The sequence below is a fragment of the Pleurodeles waltl genome, chromosome 4_1, assembly GCF_031143425.1.
Source record: "Pleurodeles waltl isolate 20211129_DDA chromosome 4_1, aPleWal1.hap1.20221129, whole genome shotgun sequence".
Taxonomy (NCBI): Eukaryota; Metazoa; Chordata; class Amphibia; order Caudata; family Salamandridae; genus Pleurodeles; species Pleurodeles waltl.
In genome coordinates this window covers 76,885,248-76,908,207 of record NC_090442.1, presented here as the reverse complement: position 1 = coordinate 76,908,207, position 22,960 = coordinate 76,885,248, and the positions used below count along the sequence as shown (strand labels likewise).

Below are 22,960 nucleotides of genomic sequence, written 5' to 3'. Positions count from 1 at the left end.
CAGATCCAGAGGTCTCCAGGTCAAGTCTTGCTTCCCACTTCTCCTTTTAAGGAACAAAAAAAAAATTCTCTCTTACTTATTTCAATTTCTGGTGATTTCTCGAAAGTATGTCACAGAAAAACCACTAATTAAAAAGAGTTTTAGGTTTTATATGTGTCCATAAGAGGGTTGTGTGAAAGGACCAGCAGCCGGTCTCCATAGCAGTCCCTGTGACTAGTGAAGCAAGAGTAAGCTTGAGAGTGAATTGGCACCCTTGGCCTAGGACCTGCTGTCATGCTATGTATTTTGGTGTGAATAGTGAAGCAGCAGGTGTGTTGAGTGTGTCTATCAGCTTGTAGCCAGGGGCATGAGTCAGGCTGTGTCCCAGACCCTGTGACTAATAAATCAGCAGGTGGTATAGAGACAGCCTATAAAAGAGGAAGCCGTTCTGATGAGATCCACAGCAGCAGTTTCTAGTCCATCCAGTTCCAGATATTACAACTAGAGGGTATAGCTCAGTGGTAGTGCATTTGACTGCAGATCAAGAGGTCTCTGGTACAAAACCGGGTGCCCCCTTAATACTTTAAAGAAGCTGTCAATTTCTTTTTGTATCGCTTTTTTCAATTCTTGGGGATTTTTTGAAAGTATGTCACACTAAAACGACTAATTAAGCAAAATAGCTCAAAGTTTTATGTGCATCCTTAAGACTCTTGTTGAAAATTAACAGTTTTCACACTCACTCCCAGTAACTGCACCATGGATCAATCTGGGTGCCCCCTTCACACATGAAAGAAGCTGTCAATTTCTTTTTCGTATCACTTTCTACAATTCTTGATGATTTATTGAAAGTATATCACACTAAAACGACTATTTAAACAAAATACCTCAAAGTTTTATGTGCATCCTTAAGACTGTTGTGCGAAAATTAACAGTTTTCACACTCACGCCCAGTAACTGCACCATGGATCAATTCGAGTAAAACAAGAGTTCGTACATTGGCACACAGAGACAAATTGAAATTTGTGTACACAGCATGATACTGTGTACTTTAATACATCTTTCTACATTCTGTAGTGTGCAGCTGTTGGAAAATGGGTTATTGGTAGGGCAGGTAGGTACCTACACCTAGCAACAAGCCACAAACCTCCACATAAGTACAGTTAGGTCTCAGTAAATTAATCCCAGCTCTACCCTTGGTAGCTTGGCATCGAGCGTCAAGGCTTAACTTAGGAGACAAAGTGTAAAGCATTCAAATATCACAAAACAGTAATTAAATAAAACACAGGAAACAGTTTAAAAATCCAAAACCAATTTATAAAAATAGCTTATATTTTTATCTTTAAAATGACACAAAAACGATTAAAATCGGTTCAGGGGAACCGGAGATATGAATTTTTAAAGTATTATTATTTTCTAGCGCTTAGAAACAAAAAGCGCCAATCGGGTCATCTGGTTGCACCAGGACCGGGGCAAAGTCAAACTTTCAGGCCGACCGCGATGGGGCCCTTCTCGGCTACAAGTCGCGGGAGGCCTCGGTTAAAAAGTTACCTTCTGACTTAGTCTCTTTTTTGATGTTTTTCTTCCCCGGGACGAACCTGCCAGTTGAATCCGACCTCCTGGAGCCCTTGTCCGGATACGCGAAGTCGGTTTGCTCGGTGGTGATTTTTACCTTCGGACTTAGTCGTTTTTTCGAGATGAAAATCCTTTGACCGGGGTAAACCTGGATCTTGATCCGACGTCCATGGAGCCCTTCTCGGATACGATGGCTGGAAGGTCCCGGTCAACTTTTTACGTTCGGACTTAGTCTCTTTTTTGGATGTTTTTCTTTACCGGGACGAACCACGAACTCAGGCCGGGTCGCGGTTGAGGCAAGCCGGCTAGAATTTCCGCGTCGGGTCGGTCACTTTATGGAGCTTTTTTTCAAAAATTCTCCAATCTTTTCCAAACTTCTGGGGCTTCACCCAGATGTTCTTTTAAGGTTCGTTTGGGGTCCACAGCTCACCCCAAGGGTCCAGAAGTTCTGTGATGGTCCTTGGGGGTGCGGACTTCAACTCCCAGAATGCACCTGGCGCAAACTCCTTTTTGGCCACTGGGCAGTGGTCAGCTGGTCGCTTCTTTCAGGAGTTGGTGCAGGGGACTCTGGTTAGCAATTTTTCACCTGTAGCAAACAGGGAGTCCCTCCTTGAACCAGTTGAAGCCAAGCAAAGTCCTTCTTGTGGTGAAGCCCAAGTGTGCAGCTGGTGCAGTCCTTCTGAGTGCAGGGTCCAGGTGCAGGCCAGGGGTCCAGCAGGGCAGTCCTTCTTCTTCCTTAGTTCCTTTCTTGTTGAATTCTGGAGGGGATCTGAGGCGTGGGTGCAGGTTTTATCCTTGCTCCTGGGTGAAAAGCAGGGGGGCCCTGGTTCTCCAATCAGGGACAGGGTCGTCCCCCTGTGATGACCACTTCCTGGGAAGTGTGGCAAAAATCCATCCCAGAAGGCAACAGTCTCTAAAAATCCAACATGGATGAATCTGATTTTTGGAGGTTACATCTGGCTGAGCCCACCCACTGGTGTGGCTAAAAATCATAAACACACCCCTCTCCTGCCCTCTCCTAATCTAATCAAGGGGGCACCTAGCTGTCTGGGGTTGCAGGATGTGGGGGTGTTGCTGGGTGCTCCAGATGTCCTTCTCTGCCTTTGAAGACCAGTTTGGCAGCCCTCCCCCTTCCTGCCTCACCATCTGCTGAGGGGAGATTCTCTCCCCCAAGCACATTCCTTTGTGTGAAGCCAGGCCACTTCACACCTCATTAAAGTAGCCTGGCAGAAGCTGCTGCAGGCTGGCCAATCAGAGCACATCAGCAAAAACAATGCAGAGCTGAAATTGGCAACTTTTTAGGTAAAGTCTAAACTTTTTACCTGAACTGGTTATATTAAATCCAACAACTGGAAGTTGTGGGATTTATTATAACAATCAATTTGATACCAAATTCTTGGTATGTAACATTTAAGGAGACTTTAAAATTTAAAATAAAGTCTGCCCATTCTAGCCTATGAAGGCCATTTACTTCAATGAGGGAAAAACGAATTTGGCTGTTTTTACCTCACCATGGCTTATAAATCTATTTTTATAAAGTCCCTGCTTATAGTTACATGGCACCCAGCCCTAGGGGCACATAGGGCACACCTTAGGGGTGACTTATATGTAAAAATAAGTTAGTTTAAGACTTTGGAAGTACCTTTAATTCCAAAGTCGAATTTGCATATAACTTTAATTTAAAAGCAGCCAGCAAGGCAGGCTTGCTTTTAAAATGACACTGGGCACCTCAGCAATGCACCTAGGTGTGCACCACCTATGCTGTGGTCCCTAAACCTACATGCCCTACCATATACTAGGGACTTATAGGTAGGTTAACTTAGCCAATTATAATTAGCCTAATTTGCATATCCATTTTACACAGAGCACAGGCCCTGGGACTGGTTAGCAGTACCCAGGGCACCATCAGAGTCAGGAAAACACCAGCATAAAGTGGAAAATGGGGGCAAAAAGTTATGGGGCCTCTGCAATCAGCCCTAGTTTCTCACACAACCCCCCCCCCCCAGCCCACACGCCCAGGAGACTCAGCCCAACCCTGGGAGAGTCTTCCTGGCTTGTTAGGCGAGGAAGACAGTGAAGAAAACTGGCTGTCCCTTTGCAGGGCCTACTCTGCCTTATATCCTCCTGTCAGGGTCACTCCCTCTGGGTAGTGAAGCCATCCCAACAGTAAAAGAACCCAACTCAAACTGAAACTTCCCTCTAGGGGGGTCTTCCTCCTCTCTCTCTGCCAACTTGGGTAGTGAGGTGCCCACCTCCCCTACTCCAAACTTTGCTAGGGCAACACCTAGCTTACCCAAAGAGGTCACCCAACACTTGAGCAACCCCACCATGACCAACAGGGTCAGGGGGCCTACTTTGCTATTGACCCTGGGGTCTGCCTCCCAGGCCAAGTACAGTGCTGCCTGGAAGGCTAGCACCCAGCAGAGGCTACTGACAGCTGTCAGTACCCAGAACCACACCCTAAGCTCTCCACTGACAGGTGGCTGAGCTGCTTTAGGGGCATCTTTGGGGTCCTGGCACCCCTCTTGCTGTCTAGAGTGGGGGGCTACCACCTCCTGTGGCAGACACCCTCCTTCCACTCTCCTTTCTGTCAGTGCAGGGGCAACACCTTGCATCTGGACAGCTGCCTGACTACTCAGGACTTCCTTGGGGTCAGGTGAGGCCTCACCAGTGCCAACTCTGGGCTCCCCCCCTACTGGGGCAGAAGGCCTTTGGCTCCCTGGAACTCTCTTTAAGAGTGGCCTACCCTTCCTTTTCTTCTTTCCTTTTCTTGGGGACCCCTGTCTCCTAACTGTAGGGACTGACTCCCCAGGACTTTGGGTTGGGGGGGGCGCCCTGGGCGACCACCCCATCTGGGACCAGACTCACCTCTGGGAGGTCATTGCCCAGGATACAATCTAGGGGGAGGTCAGCACTGACTACCACCCTAATCCAGTCAAGGATACCCTCCCTCTCTAGGGGCACTATGGCTACAGGTTTGGAGGTGACCTCCCCTGTGGCTATCCTGACTTTCTTTGTCTTTCCTGGGACATACATGTCTGGGGTCACTAACCGGTCACTCACTATAGTGTGACTGGCACAGGTGTCTCTCAGGCCAGTGGTAGGGATCCCATTCACTTGAATGTGGTGGAAGTGCCTACTCCCACCCTTAGGGATCACCAGCTTACCATCTGGTCCTGTCTCCCAGCACAATGCTAGGAGGACTTCATCATCTGAGGAATCCTCCTCTATGGCTACACTGGACAGCCCAGTGCTAACCACCTTCCTTGGACAGGCTGCATCTCCTCTGAAGTGACCTGTCTGCTGACAGTCAAAGCAAGCCCTACTGTCCAAGAGTTTTTTTAACCCTGGGTCTCCCTGTCTCTGCTTGTCAGAGTGGGAGTGGGATTTACTCTCCTCCTTCTTAGGGTTCTGGGGTACAGAGGGAGTCTCTGTGGTGGGCTTACCACCTCCCTCCTTAGGTTTTTGGGGACCTGTCCCCCCCTTCTTGGAGTCTCCCCCCTGGGACTTGACAACCACCCTGGTTCTCAACCACTCATCAGCTGCCTCCCCTAGCTCTCTAGGGTTGGTCTGCTTAGAGTCCACTAGATGCTGGCGTAACCTTTCTTGGGTACAATTGGTCAAGATGTGCTCTCTCATGATCAGATTGTATAACCCCTCATAAGTATCTACTTTGTTACCAATAATCCAGCCCTCTAGTGCCTTTAGTGAAATGTCCACAAAGTCAACCCAAGACTGGGTACTGGGTGTCCCTGAACTTCATTCTATATTGCTCTGGGGTCAGACCAAACTTCTTGGCTAAGCACCTCTTCATACTAGGGTATGAATCTGCCTCCTCCCCCCTTAAGGTCAGAAGCCTATCCCTCCCTGAGTTGGGGACCAACTCCCACAAAAGGGAACCCCAGTATTGAGGCCTAACCCTTCTCATTTGGAGTGCCCTCTCAAAGGCCCCCAGCCACTTATCTATGTCATCCCCCTCTACATAAGCAGGAACCACCCCCTTGGGTAATCTGGGGCAAACTCCCCCACCCATGGACACCTCAGCTTCTTTATCGCTGCTTCCATCTCTTTTCTCTTTGTATGCCCACTTTTTCTTTTCTAGGGCCAGCTTCTCTGCTTCCAAAGCTATGTATGCTAGCTGGGCCTCCAGCTCTCTTTCTCTGATGGATGGGTTCTCTCCTCCTGAAAGGACCCCCTTCCCACCACTAGCTTTGGGTCTGCCCCTAGTGACTGTATCTACTGAGGACCGTTCTTCCTCATCCTCACTTAGGCTCAGATGCCTTCCCTCCCCTGAGTGGTTAGAGCTTGCATCCTCCCTTCTTTCTCCCTCCTCTGGAGCTTCTTCTGACTCTACCTCTTGGGCCTCAGCCCATGCTGTCAGGGATGTGATCAGGATTTGCTTCCTGAGATCAGTGGTTGCAGGCAACCCTCTTTCAATACACAACCCCCTAAGCTGGACTACTGTCAGTGTGGGTAGGCTAGCCAGATCAAGCTCCATGGTTCCCTAGTTTTGTGTCAACAAAAACTTTTTGCAAAAATTGGAAACAAGAATTTAGAAAAATTAAAAAAATTCAATAATTGAAATTAATCCAAATTAAAAATTAAAAACAATTTTTGCACTAGGACAATTTAAAGGATTTTTAATTTGTTTTACCTAAAACTGTAACGTGATATTGAACACAAGTACAGGATCCCGTCGCTGCTTCCAATTATGTTGGAAAATGGGTTATTGGTAGGGCAGGTAGGTACCTACACCTAGCAACAAGCCACAAACCTCCACATAAGTACAGTTAGGTCTCAGTAAATTAATCCCAGCTCTACCCTTGGTAGCTTGGCATTGAGCGTCAAGGCTTAACTTAGGAGACAAAGTGTAAAGCATTCAAATATCACAAAACAGTAATTAAATAAAACACAGGAAACAGTTTAAAAATCCAAAACCAATTTATAAAAATAGCTTATATTTTTATCTTTAAAATGACACAAAAACGATTAAAAATCGGTTCAGGGGAACCGGAGATATGAATTTTTAAAGTATTATTATTTTCTAGCGCTTAGAAACAAAAAGCGCCAATCGGGTCATGTGGTTGCACCAGGACCGGGGCAAAGTCAAACTTTCAGGCCGACCGCGATGGAGCCCTGCTCGGCTACAAGTCGCGGGAGGCCTCGGTTAAAAAGTTACCTTTTGACTTAGTCTCTTTTTTGATGTTTTTCTTCCCCGGGACGAACCTGCCAGTTGAATCCGACCTCCTGGAGCCCTTGTCCGGATACGTGAAGTCGGTTTCCTCGGTGGTGATTTTTACCTTCGGACTTAGTCGTTTTTTCGAGATGAAAATCCTTTGACCGGGGTAAACCTGGATCTTGATCCGACGTCCATGGAGCCCTTCTCGGATACGATGGCTGGAAGGTCCCGGTCAACTTTTTACGTTCGGACTTAGTCTCTTTTTTGGATGTTTTTCTTTACCGGGACGAACCACGAAGTCAGGCCGGGTCGCGGTTGAGGCAAGCCGGCTAGAATTTCCGCGTCGGGTCGGTCACTTTATGGAGCTTTTTTTCAAAAATTCTCCAATCTTTTCCAAACTTCTGGGGCTTCACCCAGATGTTCTTTTAAGGTTCTTTTGGGGTCCACAGCTCACCCCAAGGGTCCAGAAGTTCTGTGATGGTCCTTGGGGGTGCGGACTTCAACTCCCAGAATGCACCTGGCGCAAACTCCTTTTTGGCCACTGGGCAGTGGTCAGCTGGTCGCTTCTTTCAGGAGTTGGTGCAGGGGACTCTGGTTAGCAATTTTTCACCTGTAGCAAACAGGGAGTCCCTCCTTGAACCAGTTGAAGCCAGGCAAAGTCCTTCTTGTGGTGAAGCCCTAGTGTGCAGCTGGTGCAGTCCTTCTGAGTGCAGGGTCCAGGTGCAGGCCAGGGGTCCAGCAGGGCAGTCCTTCTTCTTCCTTAGTTCCTTTCTTGTTGAATTCTGGAGGGGATCTGAGGCGTGGGTGCAGGTCTGCCAGTTTTATCCTTGCTCCTGGGTGAAAAGCAGGGGGGCCCTGGTTCTCCAATCAGGGACAGGGTCGTCCCCCTGTGATGACCACTTCCTGGGAAGTGTGGCAAAAATCCATCCCAGAAGGCAACAGTCTCTAAAAATCCAACATGGATGAATCTGATTTTTGGAGGTTACATCTGGCTGAGCCCACCCACTGGTGTGGCTAAAAATCATAAACACACCCCTCTCCTGCCCTCTCCTAATCTAATCAAGGGGGCACCTAGCTGTCTGGGGTTGCAGGATGTGGGGGTGTTGCTGGGTGCTCCAGATGTCCTTCTCTGCCTTTGAAGACCAGTTTGGCAGCCCTCCTCCTTCCTGCCTCACCATCTGCTGAGGGGAGATTCTCTCCCTCAAGCACATTCCTTTGTGTGAAGCCAGGCCACTTCACACCTCATTAAAGTAGCCTGGCAGAAGCTGCTGCAGGCTGGCCAATCAGAGCACATCAGCAAAAACAATGCAGAGCTGAAATTGGCAACTTTTTAGGTAAAGTCTAAACTTTTTACCTGAACTGGTTATATTAAATCCAACAACTGGAAGTTGTGGGATTTATTATAACAATCAATTTGATACCAAATTCTTGGTATGTAACATTTAAGGAGACTTTAAAATTTTAAATAAAGTCTGCCCATTCTAGCCTATGAAGGCCATTTACTTCAATGAGGGAAAAACGAATTTGGCTGTTTTTACCTCACCAGGGCTTATAAATTTATTTTTATAAAGTCCCTGCTTATAGTTACATGGCACCCAGCCCTAGGGGCACATAGGGCACACCTTAGGGGTGACTTATATGTAAAAATAAGGTAGTTTAAGACTTTGGAAGTACCTTTAATTCCAAAGTCGAATTTGCATATAACTTTAATTTAAAAGCAGCCAGCAAGGCAGGCTTGCTTTTAAAATGACACTGGGCACCTCAGCAATGCACCTAGGTGTGCACCACCTATGCTGTGGTCCCTAAACCTACATGCCCTACCATATACTAGGGACTTATAGGTAGGTTAACTTAGCCAATTATAATTAGCCTAATTTGCATATCCATTTTACACAGAGCACAGGCCCTGGGACTGGTTAGCAGTACCCAGGGCACCATCAGAGTCAGGAAAACACCAGCATAAAGTGGAAAATGGGGGCAAAAAGTTATGGGGCCTCTGCAATCAGCCCTAGTTTCTCACAGCAGCACACAGATAATGTTTTACGGCATGGATTTATTAACAAGCATTGCTTCTAATAATTGAGCATATAGCAGAAATTGCAGGTGCAAAGAAAAAATACATGGGTAAACAAATCACAAGTTTCTAAATTCCACTGTATTTACCACAGCACAGCTGATTTGTTGTGCTTTAAGAAACACTGTGTGCCTGTACAGCAGCCAAGATGTGAGTGTGTGGACACTGTATGCCCGTAATGCTTTCACAAATGTCCTTATACTGTAACAGAAGTCTCTGCAGTGTTAGAACTGAGTTTGGACAGTAGCATGTGTGCTTACTGATAGTAATATGTGTAAGAAACAAATGCCTGCATGCTGTTACTTCTGTCTTTCTCCAGTAGCACACCTATTTACTGTAATTAGTATGTAAGGTAACATCGGCTAGACAAAACTGGACCCAAATGCTGGTACACTGTGACTGGCCTGTGTACTGTTTCCAGCGTGTTTCACTAGTATCACGCCAGCTTACCGTTACTAGAATGTACAGTAAGACTGGTCCAATATGTATACCATATCAAATTGTTTTACCATAAAACAAAGATATAGCATTGTTAAAGACATTACCATGTGAGGGACACAGAAATTGCATTTTAAAAGACATCTATGTGAACTTGCATCGATTAGAAGAGATAGTGACTGTGTGAGAGTTGTATGGTACTGCTAACCAAAGCACTGTTAAAAAGAAGTCTTTCCTCACTAGAGTTGTGTTCTGTTAATGTCTGAGGCAGTGGATTTTTAACTGAGCTAGGAGGCTTACACTGGCTGAGTCACTGACAGATTTGCACTCTTACTGCAGAGAGTGAGCAGACGAGAGACTAAGACTGAAATTTAGGGCACAGAGTGATTGCAGAAGAGAGTAAGACTCACTCTCACTTCCATCATGGTGAGTAGACAAGAGAGTAAGCTAGTCCCACAGCTGGAATCCCAGAGTAGGTATAACTTAGTGCTAGTCAGAGTCCATGGTATTATATGTGACGTCTGCACTCTACAGCCTGCTGCATGCAGTAATAAGGTGTGTGTGAAGGCATATTTCTGGAAGAGAGGATGTGTATAGCCCAGCAGTAAAGTATGTGACTGCAGATCAAGAGGTTCCCAGTTCAAGTCTTGCTTCCCACTTCTCCTTTTAAGGAACAAAAATACAATTCTCTCTTACTTTTTTCAATTTCTGGTGATTTCACGAAAGTATGTCACAGAAAAACCACTAATTAAAAAGAGTTTTAGGTTTTCTCTGCGTCCGTAAGAGGGTTGTGTGAAAGGACCAGCAGCCGGTCTCCATAGCAGTCCCTGTGACTAGTGAAGCAAGAGTAAGCTTGAGAGTGAATTGGCACCCTTGGCCTAGGACCTGCTGTCATGCTATGTATTTTGGTGTGAATAGTGAAGCAGCAGGTGTGTTGAGTGTGTCCATCAGCTTGTAGCCAGGGGCATGAGTCAGGCTGTGTCCCAGACCCTGTGACTAATAAATCAGCAGGTGGTATAGAGAGCCTATAAAAGAGGAAGACGTTCTGATGAGATCCACAGCAGCAGTTTCTAGTCTATCCAGTTCCAGATATTACAGCAAGGGGGTATAGCTCAGTGGTAGAGCATTTGACTGCAGATCAAGAGGTCCCTGGTTCAAATCTCGGTGCCCCCTTAATACTTTAAAGAGGCTGTCAATTTCTTTCTGTATCGCATTTTTCAATTCTTGGGGATTTTTTGAAAGTATGTCACACTAAAACGACTAATTAAGCAAAATAGCTCAAAGTTTTATGTGCATCCTTAAGACTCTTGTTGAAAATTAACAGTTTTCACACTCACACCCAGTAACTGCACCATGGATCAATCTGGGTGCCCCCTTCACACATGAAAGAAGCTGTCAATTTCTTTCTATATCACTTTCTACAATTCTTGGGGATTTATTGAAAGTATTTCACACTAAAACGACTATTTAAACAAAATAGCTCAAAGTTTTATGTGCATCCTTAAGACTGTTGTGCGAAAATTAACAGTTTTCACACTCACGCCCAGTAACTGCACCATGGATCAATTCGAGTAAAACAAGAGTTCGTACATTGGCACACAGAGACAAATTGAAATTTGTGTACACAGCATGATACTGTGTACTTTAATACATCTTTCTACATTCTGTAGTGTGCAGCACACAGATAATGTTTTACGGCATGGATTTATTAACAAGCATTGCTTCTAATAATTGAGCATATAGCAGATATTGCAACTGCAAAGGAAAAATACATGGGTAAACAAATCACAAGTTTCTAAATTCCACTGTTTTTACCACAGCACAGCTGATTTGTTGTGCTTTAAGAAACACTGTGTGCCTGTACAGCAGCAAAGATGTGAGTGTGTGGACACTGTATGCCCGTAATGCTTTCACAAATGTCCTTATACTGTAACAGAAGTCTCTGCAGTGTTAGGACTGAGTTTGGACAGTAGCATGTGTGCTTACTGATAGTAATATGTGTAAGAAACAAATGCCTGCATGCTGTTACTTGTGTCTTTCTCCAGTAGCACACCTATTTACTGTAATTAGTATGTAAGGTAACATCGGCTAGACAAAACTGGACCCAAATGCTGGTACACTGTGACTGGCCTGTGTACTGTTTCCAGCGTGTTTCACTAGTATCACGCCAGCTTACCGTTACTAGAATGTACAGTAAGACTGGTCCAATATGTATACCATATCAAATTGTTTTACCATAAAACAAAGATATAGCATTGTTAAAGACATTACCACGTGAGGGACACAGAAATTGCATTTTAAAAGACATCTATGTGAACTTGCATTGATTAGAAGAGATAGTGACTGTGTGAGAGTTGTATGGTACTGCTAACCAAAGCACTGTTAAAAAGAAGTCTTTCCTCACTAGAGTTGTGTTCTGTCAATGTCTGAGGCAGTGGATTTTTAACTGAGCTAGGAGGCTTAGACTGGCTGAGTCACTGACAGCTTTGCACTCTTACTGCAGAGAGTGAGCAGACGAGAGACTACCTGAAATTTAGGGCACAGAGTGATTGCAGAAGAGAGTAAGACTCACTCTCACTTCCATCATGGTGAGTAGACAAGAGAGTAAGCTAGTCCCACAGCTGGAATCCCAGAGTAGGTATAACTCAGTGCTAGTCAGAGTCCATGGTATTGTATGTGACGTCTGCACTCTACAGCCTGCTGCACGCAGTAATAAGGTGTGTGTGAAGGCATATTTCTGGAAAAGAGGATGTGTATATCCCTGCAGTAAAGTATGTCCCTGCAGATCAAGAGATCCCCAGTTCAAGTCTTGCTTCCCACTTCTCCTTTTAAGGAACAAAAAAAAAATTCTCTCTTACTTATTTAAATTTCTGGAGATTTCTTGAAAGTATGTCACAGAAAAACCACTAATTAAAAAGAGTTTTAGGTTTTATCTGCGTCCGTAAGAGGGTTGTGTGAAAGGACCAGCAGCCGGTCTCCATAGCAGTCCCTGTGACTAGTGAAGCAAGAGTGAGCTTGAGAGTGAATTGGCACCCTTGGCCTAGGACCTGCTGTCATGCTATGTATTTTGGTGTGAATAGTGAAGCAGCAGGTGTGTTGAGTGTGTCCATCAGCTTGTAGCCAGGGGCATGAGTCAGGCTGTGTCCCAGACCCTGTGACTAATAAATCAGCAGGTGGTATAGAGACAGCCTATAAAAGAGGAAGCCGTTCTGATGAGATCCACAGCAGCAGTTTCTACTCCATCCAGTTCCAGATATTACAACAAGGGGGTATAGCTCAGTGGTAGAGCATTTGACTGCAGATCAAGAGGTCCCTGGTTCAAATCCGGGTTCCCCCTTAATACTTTAAAGAAGCTGTCAATTTCTTTCTGTATCGCTTTTTTCAATTCTTGGGGATTTTTTGAAAGTATGTCACACTAAAACGACTAATTAAGCAAAATAGCTCAAAGTTTTATGTGCATCCTTAAGACTCTTGTTGAAAATTAACGGTTTTCACACTCACACCCAATAACTGCACCATGGATCAATCTGGGTGCCCCCTTCACACATGAAAGAAGCTGTCAATTTCTTTCTATATCACTTTCTACAATTCTTGATGATTTATTGAAAGTATTTCACACTAAAACGACTATTTAAACAAAATAGCTCAAAGTTTTATGTGCATCCTTAAGACTGTTGTGCGAAAATTAACAGTTTTCACACTCACGCCCAGTAACTGCACCATGGATCAATTCGAGTAAAACAAGAGTTCGTACATTGGCACACAGAGACAAATTGAAATTTGTGTACACAGCATGATACTGTGTACTTTAATACATCTTTCTACATTCTGTAGTGTGCAGCACTCAGATAATGTTTTACGGCATGGATTTATTAACAAGCATTGCTTCTAATAATTGAGCATATAGTAGAAATTGCAGGTGCAAAGAAAAAATACATGGGTAAACAAATCACAAGTTTCTAAATTCCACTGTATTTACCACAGCACAGCTGATTTGTTGTGCTTTAAGAAACACTGTGTGCCTGTACAGCAGCCAAGATGTGAGTGTGTGGACACTGTATGCCCGTAATGCTTTCACAAATGTCCTTATACTGTAACAGAAGTCTCTGCAGTTTTAGAACTGAGTTTGGACAGTAGCATGTGTGCTTACTGATAGTAATATGTGTAAGAAACAAATGCCTGCATGCTGTTACTTGTGTCTTTCTCCAGTAGCACACCTATTTACTGTAATTAGTATGTAAGGTAACATCGGCTAGACAAAACTGGACCCAAATGCTGGTACACTGTGTAGAAAAGTACCATCTTGCCTGGCATGTTGCCCCCATTTTTCACTGTATATATGTTGTTTTAGTTGTATGTGTCACTGGGACCCTGGTAACCCAGGGCCCCAGTGCTCATAAGTGTGCCTGAATGTGTTACCTGTGTAGTGACTAACTGTCTCACTGAGGCTCTGCTAACCAGAACCTCAGTGGTTATGCTCTCTCATTTCTTTCCAAATTGTCACTGACAGGCTAGTGACCAGTTTTACCAATTTACATTGGCTTACTGGAACACCCTTATAATTCCCTAGTATATGGTACTGAGGTACCCAGGGTATTGGGGTTCCAGGAGATCCCTATGGGCTGCAGCATTTCTTTTGCCACCCATAGGGAGCTCTGACAATTCTTACACAGGCCTGCCACTGCAGCCTGAGTGAAATAACGTCCACGTTATTTCACAGCCATTTTACACTGCACTTAAGTAACTTATAAGTCACCTATATGTCTAACCTTTACCTGGTAAAGGTTAGGTGCAAAGTTACTTAGTGTGAGGGCACCCTGGCACTAGCCAAGGTGCCCCCACATTGTTCAGAGCCAATTCCCTGAACTTTGTGAGTGCGGGGACACCATTACACGCGTGCACTACATATAGGTCACTACCTATATGTAGCTTCACCATGGTAACTCCGAATATGGCCATGTAACATGTCTATGATCATGGAATTGCCCCCTCTATGCCATCCTGGCATAGTTGGCACAATCCCATGATCCCAGTGGTCTGTAGCACAGACCCTGGTACTGCCAAACTGCCCTTCCTGGGGTTTCACTGCAGCTGCTGCTGCTGCCAACCCCTCAGACAGGCATCTGCCCTCCTGGGGTCCAGCCAGGCCTGGCCCAGGATGGCAGAACAAAGAACTTCCTCTGAGAGAGGGTGTGACACCCTCTCCCTTTGGAAAATGGTGTGAAGGCAGGGGAGGAGTAGCCTCCCCCAGCCTCTGGAAATGCTTTGTTGGGCACAGATGTGCCCAATTCTGCATAAGCCAGTCTACACCGGTTCAGGGACCCCTTAGCCCCTGCTCTGGCGCGAAACTGGACAAAGGAAAGGGGAGTGACCACTCCCCTGACCTGCACCTCCCCTGGGAGGTGTCCAGAGCTCCTCCAGTGTGCTCCAGACCTCTGCCATCTTGGAAACAGAGGTGCTGCTGGCACACTGGACTGCTCTGAGTGGCCAGTGCCACCAGGTGACGTCAGAGACTCCTGCTGATAGGCTCCTTCAGGTGTTAGTAGCCTATCCTCTCTCCTAGGTAGCCAAACCCTCTTTTCTGGCTATTTAGGGTCTCTGTCTCTGGGGAAACTTTAGATAACGAATGCATGAGCTCAGCCGAGTTCCTCTGCATCTCTCTCTTCACCTTCTGATAAGGAATCGACCGCTGACCGCGCTGGAAGCCTGCAAACCTGCAACATAGTAGCAAAGACGACTACTGCAACTCTGTAACGCTGATCCTGCCGCCTTCTCGACTGTTTTCCTGCTTGTGCATGCTGTGGGGGTAGCCTGCGTCCTCTCTGCACCAGAAGCTCTGAAGAAATCTCCCGTGGGTCGACGGAATCTTCCCCCTGCAACCGCAGGCGCCAAAAAGCTGCATTACCGGTCCCTTGGGTCTCCTCTCAGCACGACGAGCGAGGTCCCTCGAATCCAGCGACGCTGTCCAAGTGACCCCCACAGTCCAGTGACTCTTCAGCCCAAGTTTGGTGGAGGTAAGTCCTTGCCTCACCTCGCTGGGCTGCATTGCTGGGAACCGCGACTTTGCAGCTACTCCGGCCCCTGTGCACTTCCGGCGGAAATCTTTTGTGCACAGCCAAGCCTGGGTCCACGGCACTCTAACCTGCATTGCACGACTTTCTAAGTTGGTCTCCGGCGACGTGGGACTCCTTTGTGCAACTTCGGCGAGCACCGTTTCACGCATCCTTGTAGTGCCTGTTTCTGGCACTTCTCTGGGTGCTACCTGCTTCAGTGAGTGCTCTTTGTCTTGCTCGACGTCCCCTCTCTCTTCAGGTCCAATTTCCGACCTCCTGGTCCCTCCTGGGCCCCGGCAGCGTCCAAAAACGCCAAACACACGATTTGCGTCTAGCAAGGCTTGTTGGCGTCCTTTCGGCGGGAAAATACTTCTGCACGACTCTCCAAGGCAAGAGGGATCCCTCCTCCAAAGGGAAAGTCTCTAGCCCTTTTCGTTCCTGCAGAAACCTCAGCTTCTTCTGTCCAGTCGAAGCTTCTTTGCACCCGCAGCTGGCATTTCCTGGGCATCTGCTCATCTCCGACTTGCTTGTGACTTTTGGACTTGGTCCCCTTGTTCCACAGGTACCCTAGATTGGAAATCCACAGTTGTTGCATTGCTGGTTTCTGTGTTTCCTGCATTATTCCTCTAACACGACTCTTTTGTCCTTAGGGGAACTTTAGTGCACTTTGCACTCACTTTTCAGGGTCTTGGGGAGGGTTATTTTTCTAACTCTCACTATTTTCTAATAGTCCCAGCGACCCTCTACAAGGTCACATAGGTTTGGGGTCCATTCGTGGTTCGCATTCCACTTTTGGAGTATATGGTTTGTGTTGCCCCTATCCCTATGTTTCCCCATTGCATCCTATTGTAACTATACATTGTTTGCACTGTTTTCTAAGACTATACTGCATATTTTTGCTATTGTGTATATATATCTTGTGTATATTTCCTATCCTCTCACTGAGGGTACACTCTAAGATACTTTGGCATATTGTCATAAAAATAAAGTACCTTTATTTTTAGTATAACTGTGTATTGTGTTTTCTTATGATATTGTGCATATGACACTAAGTGGTACTGTAGTAGCTTCACACGTCTCCTAGTTCAGCCTAAGCTGCTCTGCTAAGCTACCATTATCTATCAGCCTAAGCTGCTAGACACCCTATACTCTAATAAGGGATAACTGGGCCTGGTGCAAGGTGCAAGTACCCCTTGGTACTCACTACAAGCCAGTCCAGCCTCCTACATTGGTTGTGCAGTGGTGGGATAAGTGCTTGAGACTACTTACCACTCTTGTCATTGTACTTTTCATAAGAGAAAAATATACAAAACAAGGTCAGTGTATATACACATAGCCAAAAAGTTTTGCATTTCCTCTTTTCACTCTTTTCTAAGTGCTGAAAAGTACTCCTAAACTTTCAAAAAGTTCTTAAAAGTTTAAAAAGTTTTTTCTGTCTTTCCAAAAAGTTCTGAAAACTTTTTTCTCTTTTTCTATCACATTAACTCTCTCTAAAAAATGTCTGGCACAGGCCAAAGTGTTGATCTGTCCAAACTTGCATATGACAACCTCAGCTGGAAAAGAGCAAGGAGTCTCTGTATAGAGAGAGGTTTGAGTGTAGGGAAGAATCCTGCCTTGGAACTGTTAATTAACATGCTTAGAGAACAGGATAAGGCCTTAGGTGCCCCATCTGTTGAAAAAGTACCTAATAGTTCCCAATCTGATTCAGGGACTCCCCCAGGAAAAGATTCAGGAAAGAAACTTCCTAGCCTGCCCATTACTAGACAATCTAGCATAGATGCTAATGATGATGAGCCACACCAAATAAATAGTGTTGTCTCACATCATAGCAAAAGCATTTATTCTCACCATACTGGTAGTAATGTTTCTGTAAACCAAGCTGTTAAGTTGGCTTCTGTAAGGGACAGGTCTCCTTCTGTTCATTCCCATCATAGCTCTGTTTCTAGAAATGTCCCTCCCACCAACCCTGATGACAGAATGTTAGAGAGGGAACTCAATAAGTTGAGGGTGGAACAAACCAGACTGAAGCTTAAAAAGCAACAGCTGGATTTGGATAGACAGTCTTTTGAATTAGAGAAGGAAAGACAGAAGTTGGGTTTAGATACCCATGGTGGCAGCAGCAGTATTCCCCATAGTCATCCTGCAAAAGAGCATGATTCCAGGAATCTGCACAAGATAGTTCCCCCTTATAAGGAGGGGGATGACATTAACAAGTGGTTTGCTGCACTTGAGAGGGCCTGTGTTGTACAGGATGTCCCTCAACGGCAGTGGGCTGCTATCCTATGGCTATCATTTAGTGGAAAAGGTAGGGATAGGCTCCTTACTGTGAAAGAAAATGATGCTAATAATTTCCAAGTTCTTAAGAATGCACTCCTGGATGGTTATGGCTTAACCACTGAACAGTACAGGATAAAGTTCAGAGAGACCAAAAAGGAGTCTTCACAAGACTGGGTTGATTTCATTGACCAGGCAGTGAAGGCCTTGGAGGGGTGGTTACATGGCAGTAAAGTTACTGATTATGACAGCCTGTATAACTTGATCCTGAGAGAGCATATTCTTAATAATTGTGTGTCTGATTTGTTGCACCAGTACTTGGTGGACTCTGATCTGACCTCTCCCCAAGAATTGGGAAAGAAGGCAGACAAATGGGTCAGAACAAGAGTGAACAGAAAAGTTCATACAGGGGGTGACAAAGATGGCAACAAAAAGAAGGATGGTAAGTCTTCTGACAAAGGTGGGGACAAATCTAAAAATGAGTCTTCATCAGGCCCACAAAAACACTCTGGTGGGGGTGGTGGGTCCAAATCCTCCTTTAATCAGAACAAGGAAAAGAAACCATGGTGCTATTTATGTAAAATAAAAGGCCATTGGACAACAGATCCCAGTTGTCCAAAGAAAGGCACCACAGCTCCTACCACTACAACCCCTACTGCTACACCTAGTGTCCCTACTAATAGCAGTGGTGGTGGGAGCAAACCTACTAATAGCCAATCCAAGGGAGTAGCTGGGCTCACTTTTGGTCATTTAGTTGGGGTTGGTCTGATTAGGGAGACCACAGAGGCTACTTTAGTCTCTGAAGGGGCTATTGATTTAGCCACTTTGGTTGCTTGCCCCCATAACTTGGAGAAGTACAAGCAACTAACCCTAATAAATGGTGTTGAGGTCCAGGCCTACAGGGACACAGGTGCCAGTGTCACAATGGTGATTGAGAAACTGGTGCACCCTGAACAACACATACTTGGACACCAGTACCAAGTAACCGATGCTCACAACATAACACAAAGCCACCCCATGGCTGTTGTAAATCTCAACTGGGGGGGGGTAACTGGTCCAAAGAAAGTTGTGGTAGCTTCAGATTTACCTGTAGACTGTCTATTAGGGAATGATTTGGAGACATCAGCTTGGTCAGATGTGGAGTTGGAGGCCCATGCAGCAATGCTGGGCATCCCAGGGCATATTTTTGCTTTGACAAGGGCTCAGGCCAAAAAGCAAAAAGGACAGGGAAGCTTGGATCCTGGAACAATGGACCAAGTGCTCCCTAAAGCTAGGGCTAGTAGAAGCAAACCACTTCCTACTATCCCTCCCTCTACAGTGGATTCTACTTCTGAGGAAGAAGAATTCCCTCCCTGTGCAGAACCTACACCAGAGGAGCTGGAAGCAGACACTGCTGAGCTTTTGGGTGAAGGGGGGCCTGCCAGAGAGGAGCTGAGTGTGGCACAGCAAACCTGTCCCACATTAGAGGGTCTCAGACAGCAAGCTGTCAAACAGGCTAATGGGGATGTCAGTGACTCTCACAGAGTTTACTGGGAGGACAACCTCTTGTACACTGAGCATAGGGATCCTAAACCTGGAGCTGCCAGGAGATTAGTGATTCCTCAGGAGTACAGAAAGTTTCTCCTAACACTGGCACATGACATTCCCCTAGCTGGGCACCTGGGTCAAATGAAAACTTGGGACAGTTTGGTTCCACTGTTTCATTGGCCTAGGATGTCTGAGGACACAAAGGAATTTTGTAAGTCCTGTGAAACCTGTCAAGCCAGTGGCAAGACAGGTGGCACTCCAAAGGCACCCCTTATCCCACTGCCTGTGGTTGGGGTTCCCTTTGAAAGGGTAGGGGTTGACATAGTTGGCCCCCTTGACCCTCCTACTGCTTCAGGCAATAGGTTTATCTTGGTGGTAGTGGACCATGCCACAAGATACCCTGAAGCAATTCCTTTAAGGACCACTACAGCTCCTGCAGTGGCAAAGGCCCTCCTGGGAATATTTTCCAGGGTGGGCTTCCCAAAGGAAGTAGTATCAGACAGAGGAAGCAATTTCATGTCTGCATACTTAAAGGCCATGTGGAAGGAGTGTGGTGTAACGTACAAGTTCACAACACCCTATCATCCACAAACAAATGGACTGGTGGAGAGATTTAATAAAACTCTCAAAGGCATGATTATGGGACTCCCTGAAAAACTCCGCAGGAGATGGGATATCCTTCTACCATGCCTCCTTTTTGCCTACAGGGAGGTACCCCAGAAAGGAGTGGGCTTCAGCCCCTTTGAACTTCTTTTTGGACACCCTGTTAGGGGTCCACTCACACTTGTAAAGGAGGGTTGGGAACAACCTTTGAAAGCTCCTAAGCAGGATATTGTGGATTATGTACTTGGCCTCAGATCAAGGATGGCTGAGTACATGAAAAAGGCCAGTAAAAACCTTCAGGCCAGCCAAGAGCTCCAGAAGCAATGGCATGATCAGAAGGCTGTTTTGGTTCAGTACCAACCAGGGCAGAAAGTGTGGGTCTTGGAGCCTGTGGCCCCAAGAGCACTCCAAGATAAATGGAGTGGTCCCCACACAATTGTTGAAAAGAAGGGTGAAGTCACCTACTTGGTTGACTTAGGCACTGCCAGGAGTCCCCTTAGGGTGCTCCATGTCAACCGCCTGAAACCCTACTATGACAGGGCTGATCTCACCCTGCTCATGGCAACAGATGAGGGACAGGAAGAAGACAGTGATCCTCTACCTGATCTCTTCTCTTCCACAGATCAAGATGCTCTTGTGGAAGGTGTAGTTTTGGCTGATTGTCTTACTGCTGAGCAGAAAGACAATTGCATAAATCTCCTAGGACAATTTTCAGAACTCTTCTCCACTGTGCCAGGCACCACTTCTTGGTGTGAGCACACTATAGATACTGGAGACAGTTTACCTGTCAAAAGTAAGATCTATAGGCAGCCTGACCATGTCAGGGACTGCATAAAGCAAGAAGTTCAGAAAATGTTGGAACTAGGAGTGGTTGAGCACTCTGACAGTCCATGGGCTTCTCCTCTGGTACTGGTACCAAAACCCAATTCTAAAGATGGAAAGAAAGAAATGCGGTTTTGTGTAGACTATAGAGGTCTCAACTTGGTAACCAAAACTGATGCTCACCCTATACCCAGGGCAGATGAGCTCATAGATACACTGGCATCTGCCAAGTATCTAAGCACTTTTGATTTGACTGCAGGGTATTGGCAGATCAAATTATCAGAAGATGCTAAACCTAAGACTGCATTTTCTACCATTGGAGGACATTACCAGTTTACTGTAATGCCTTTTGGTTTGAAAAATGCACCTGCCACTTTTCAGAGGTTGGTGAACACAGTCCTGCAAGGGCTGGAAGCTTTCAGTGCAGCATATTTGGACGATATAGCTGTCTTTAGCTCCAGCTGGGATGATCACCTGGTCCACCTATGGAAAGTTTTGGAGGCCCTGCAAAAGGCAGGCCTCACTATCAAGGCTTCAAAGTGCCAGATAGGGCAGGGTAAGGTGGTTTATCTGGGACACCTTGTTGGTGGGGAACAGATTGCACCACTTCAGGGGAAAATCCAAACTATTATTGATTGGGTTCCCCCTACCACTCAGACTCAGGTGAGAGCCTTCCTAGGCCTCACTGGGTATTACAGGAGGTTCATTAAGAACTATGGCTCCATTGCAGCCCCTCTTAATGACCTCACATCCAAGAAAATGCCTAAAAAGGTATTATTGGACAGCAAACTGTCAGAAAGCTTTTGAGGAGCTGAAGCAGGCCATGTGCTCTGCACCTGTCCTGAAAAGCCCTTGTTACTCTAAAAAATTCTATGTCCAAACTGATGCATCTGAATTAGGAGTAGGGGCAGTCCTATCACAACTTAATTCTGAGGGCCAGGATCAACCTGTTGCTTTTATTAGTAGGAGGTTGACCCCTAGAGAAAAGCGTTGGTCTGCCATTGAGAGGGAGGCCTTTGCTGTGGTCTGGGCTCTGAAGAAGTTGAGGCCATACCTGTTTGGCACTCACTTCATTGTTCAGACAGACCACAAACCTCTACTTTGGCTAAAACAAATGAAAGGTGAAAATCCTAAATTGTTGAGGTGGTCCATATCCCTACAGGGAATGGACTATACAGTGGAACATAGACCTGGGAGTAGCCACTCCAATGCAGATGGACTCTCCAGATATTTCCACTTAGACAATGAAGACTCATCAGGTCATGGCTAGTCTTATTGTCCTTCGTTTGGGGGGGGTTGTGTAGGAAAGTACCATCTTGCCTGGCATGTTACCCCCATTTTTCACTGTATATATGTTGTTTTAGTTGTATGTGTCACTGGGACCCTGGTAACCCAGGGCCCCAGTGCTCATAAGTGTGCCTGAATGTGTTACCTGTGTAGTGATTAACTGTCTCACTGAGGCTCTGCTAACCAGAACCTCAGTGGTTATGCTCTCTCATTTCTTTCCAAATTGTCACTGACAGGCTAGTGACCAGTTTTACCAATTTACATTGGCTTACTGGAACACCCTTATAATTCCCTAGTATATGGTACTGAGGTACCCAGGGTATTGGGGTTCCAGGAGATCCCTATGGGCTGCAGCATTTCTTTTGCCACCCATAGGGAGCTCTGACAATTCTTACACAGGCCTGCCACTGCAGCCTGAGTGAAATAACGTCCACGTTATTTCACAGCCATTTTACACTGCACTTAAGTAACTTATAAGTCACCTATATGTCTAACCTTTACCTGGTAAAGGTTAGGTGCAAAGTTACTTAGTGTGAGGGCACCCTGGCACTAGCCAAGGTGCCACCACATTGTTCAGAGCCAATTCCCTGAACTTTGTGAGTGTGGGGACACCATTACACGCGTGCACTACATATAGGTCACTACCTATATGTAGCTTCACCATGGTAACTCCGAATATGGCCATGTAATATGTATATGATCATGGAATTGCCCCCTCTATGCCATCCTGGCATAGTTGGCACAATCCCATGATCCCAGTGGTCTGTAGCACAGACCCTGGTACTGCCAAACTGCCCTTCCTGGGGTTTCACTGCAGCTGCTGCTGCTGCCAACCCCTCAGACAGGCATCTGCCCTCCTGGGGTCCAGCCAGGCCTGGCCCAGGATGGCAGAACAAAGAACTTCCTCTGAGAGAGGGCGTGACACCCTCTCCCTTTGGAAAATGGTGTGAAGGCAGGGGAGGAGTAGCCTCCCCCAGCCTCTGGAAATGCTTTGTTGGGCACAGATGTGCCCAATTCTGCATAAGCCAGTCTACACCGGTTCAGGGACCCCTTAGCCCCTGCTCTGGCGCGAAACTGGACAAAGGAAAGGGGAGTGACCACTCCCCTGACCTGCACCTCCCCTGGGAGGTGTCCAGAGCTCCTCCAGTGTGC

At 46.1% G+C, this 22,960-nt stretch overlaps 2 non-coding genes across 2 annotated transcripts; both read left to right on the top strand.

The window, feature by feature from the left end:
* The first annotated feature begins 10,343 nt into the window (after positions 1–10,343).
* TRNAC-GCA (transfer RNA cysteine (anticodon GCA)) lies at positions 10,344–10,415 on the top strand. Its single transcript has one exon. It is a non-coding gene; the product is annotated as a tRNA-Cys (tRNA).
* Positions 10,416–12,507: 2,092 nt separating this feature from the next.
* Positions 12,508–12,579, top strand: TRNAC-GCA (transfer RNA cysteine (anticodon GCA)). The gene has a single exon. It is a non-coding gene; the product is annotated as a tRNA-Cys (tRNA).
* The last annotated feature ends 10,381 nt before the right edge of the window (positions 12,580–22,960 follow it).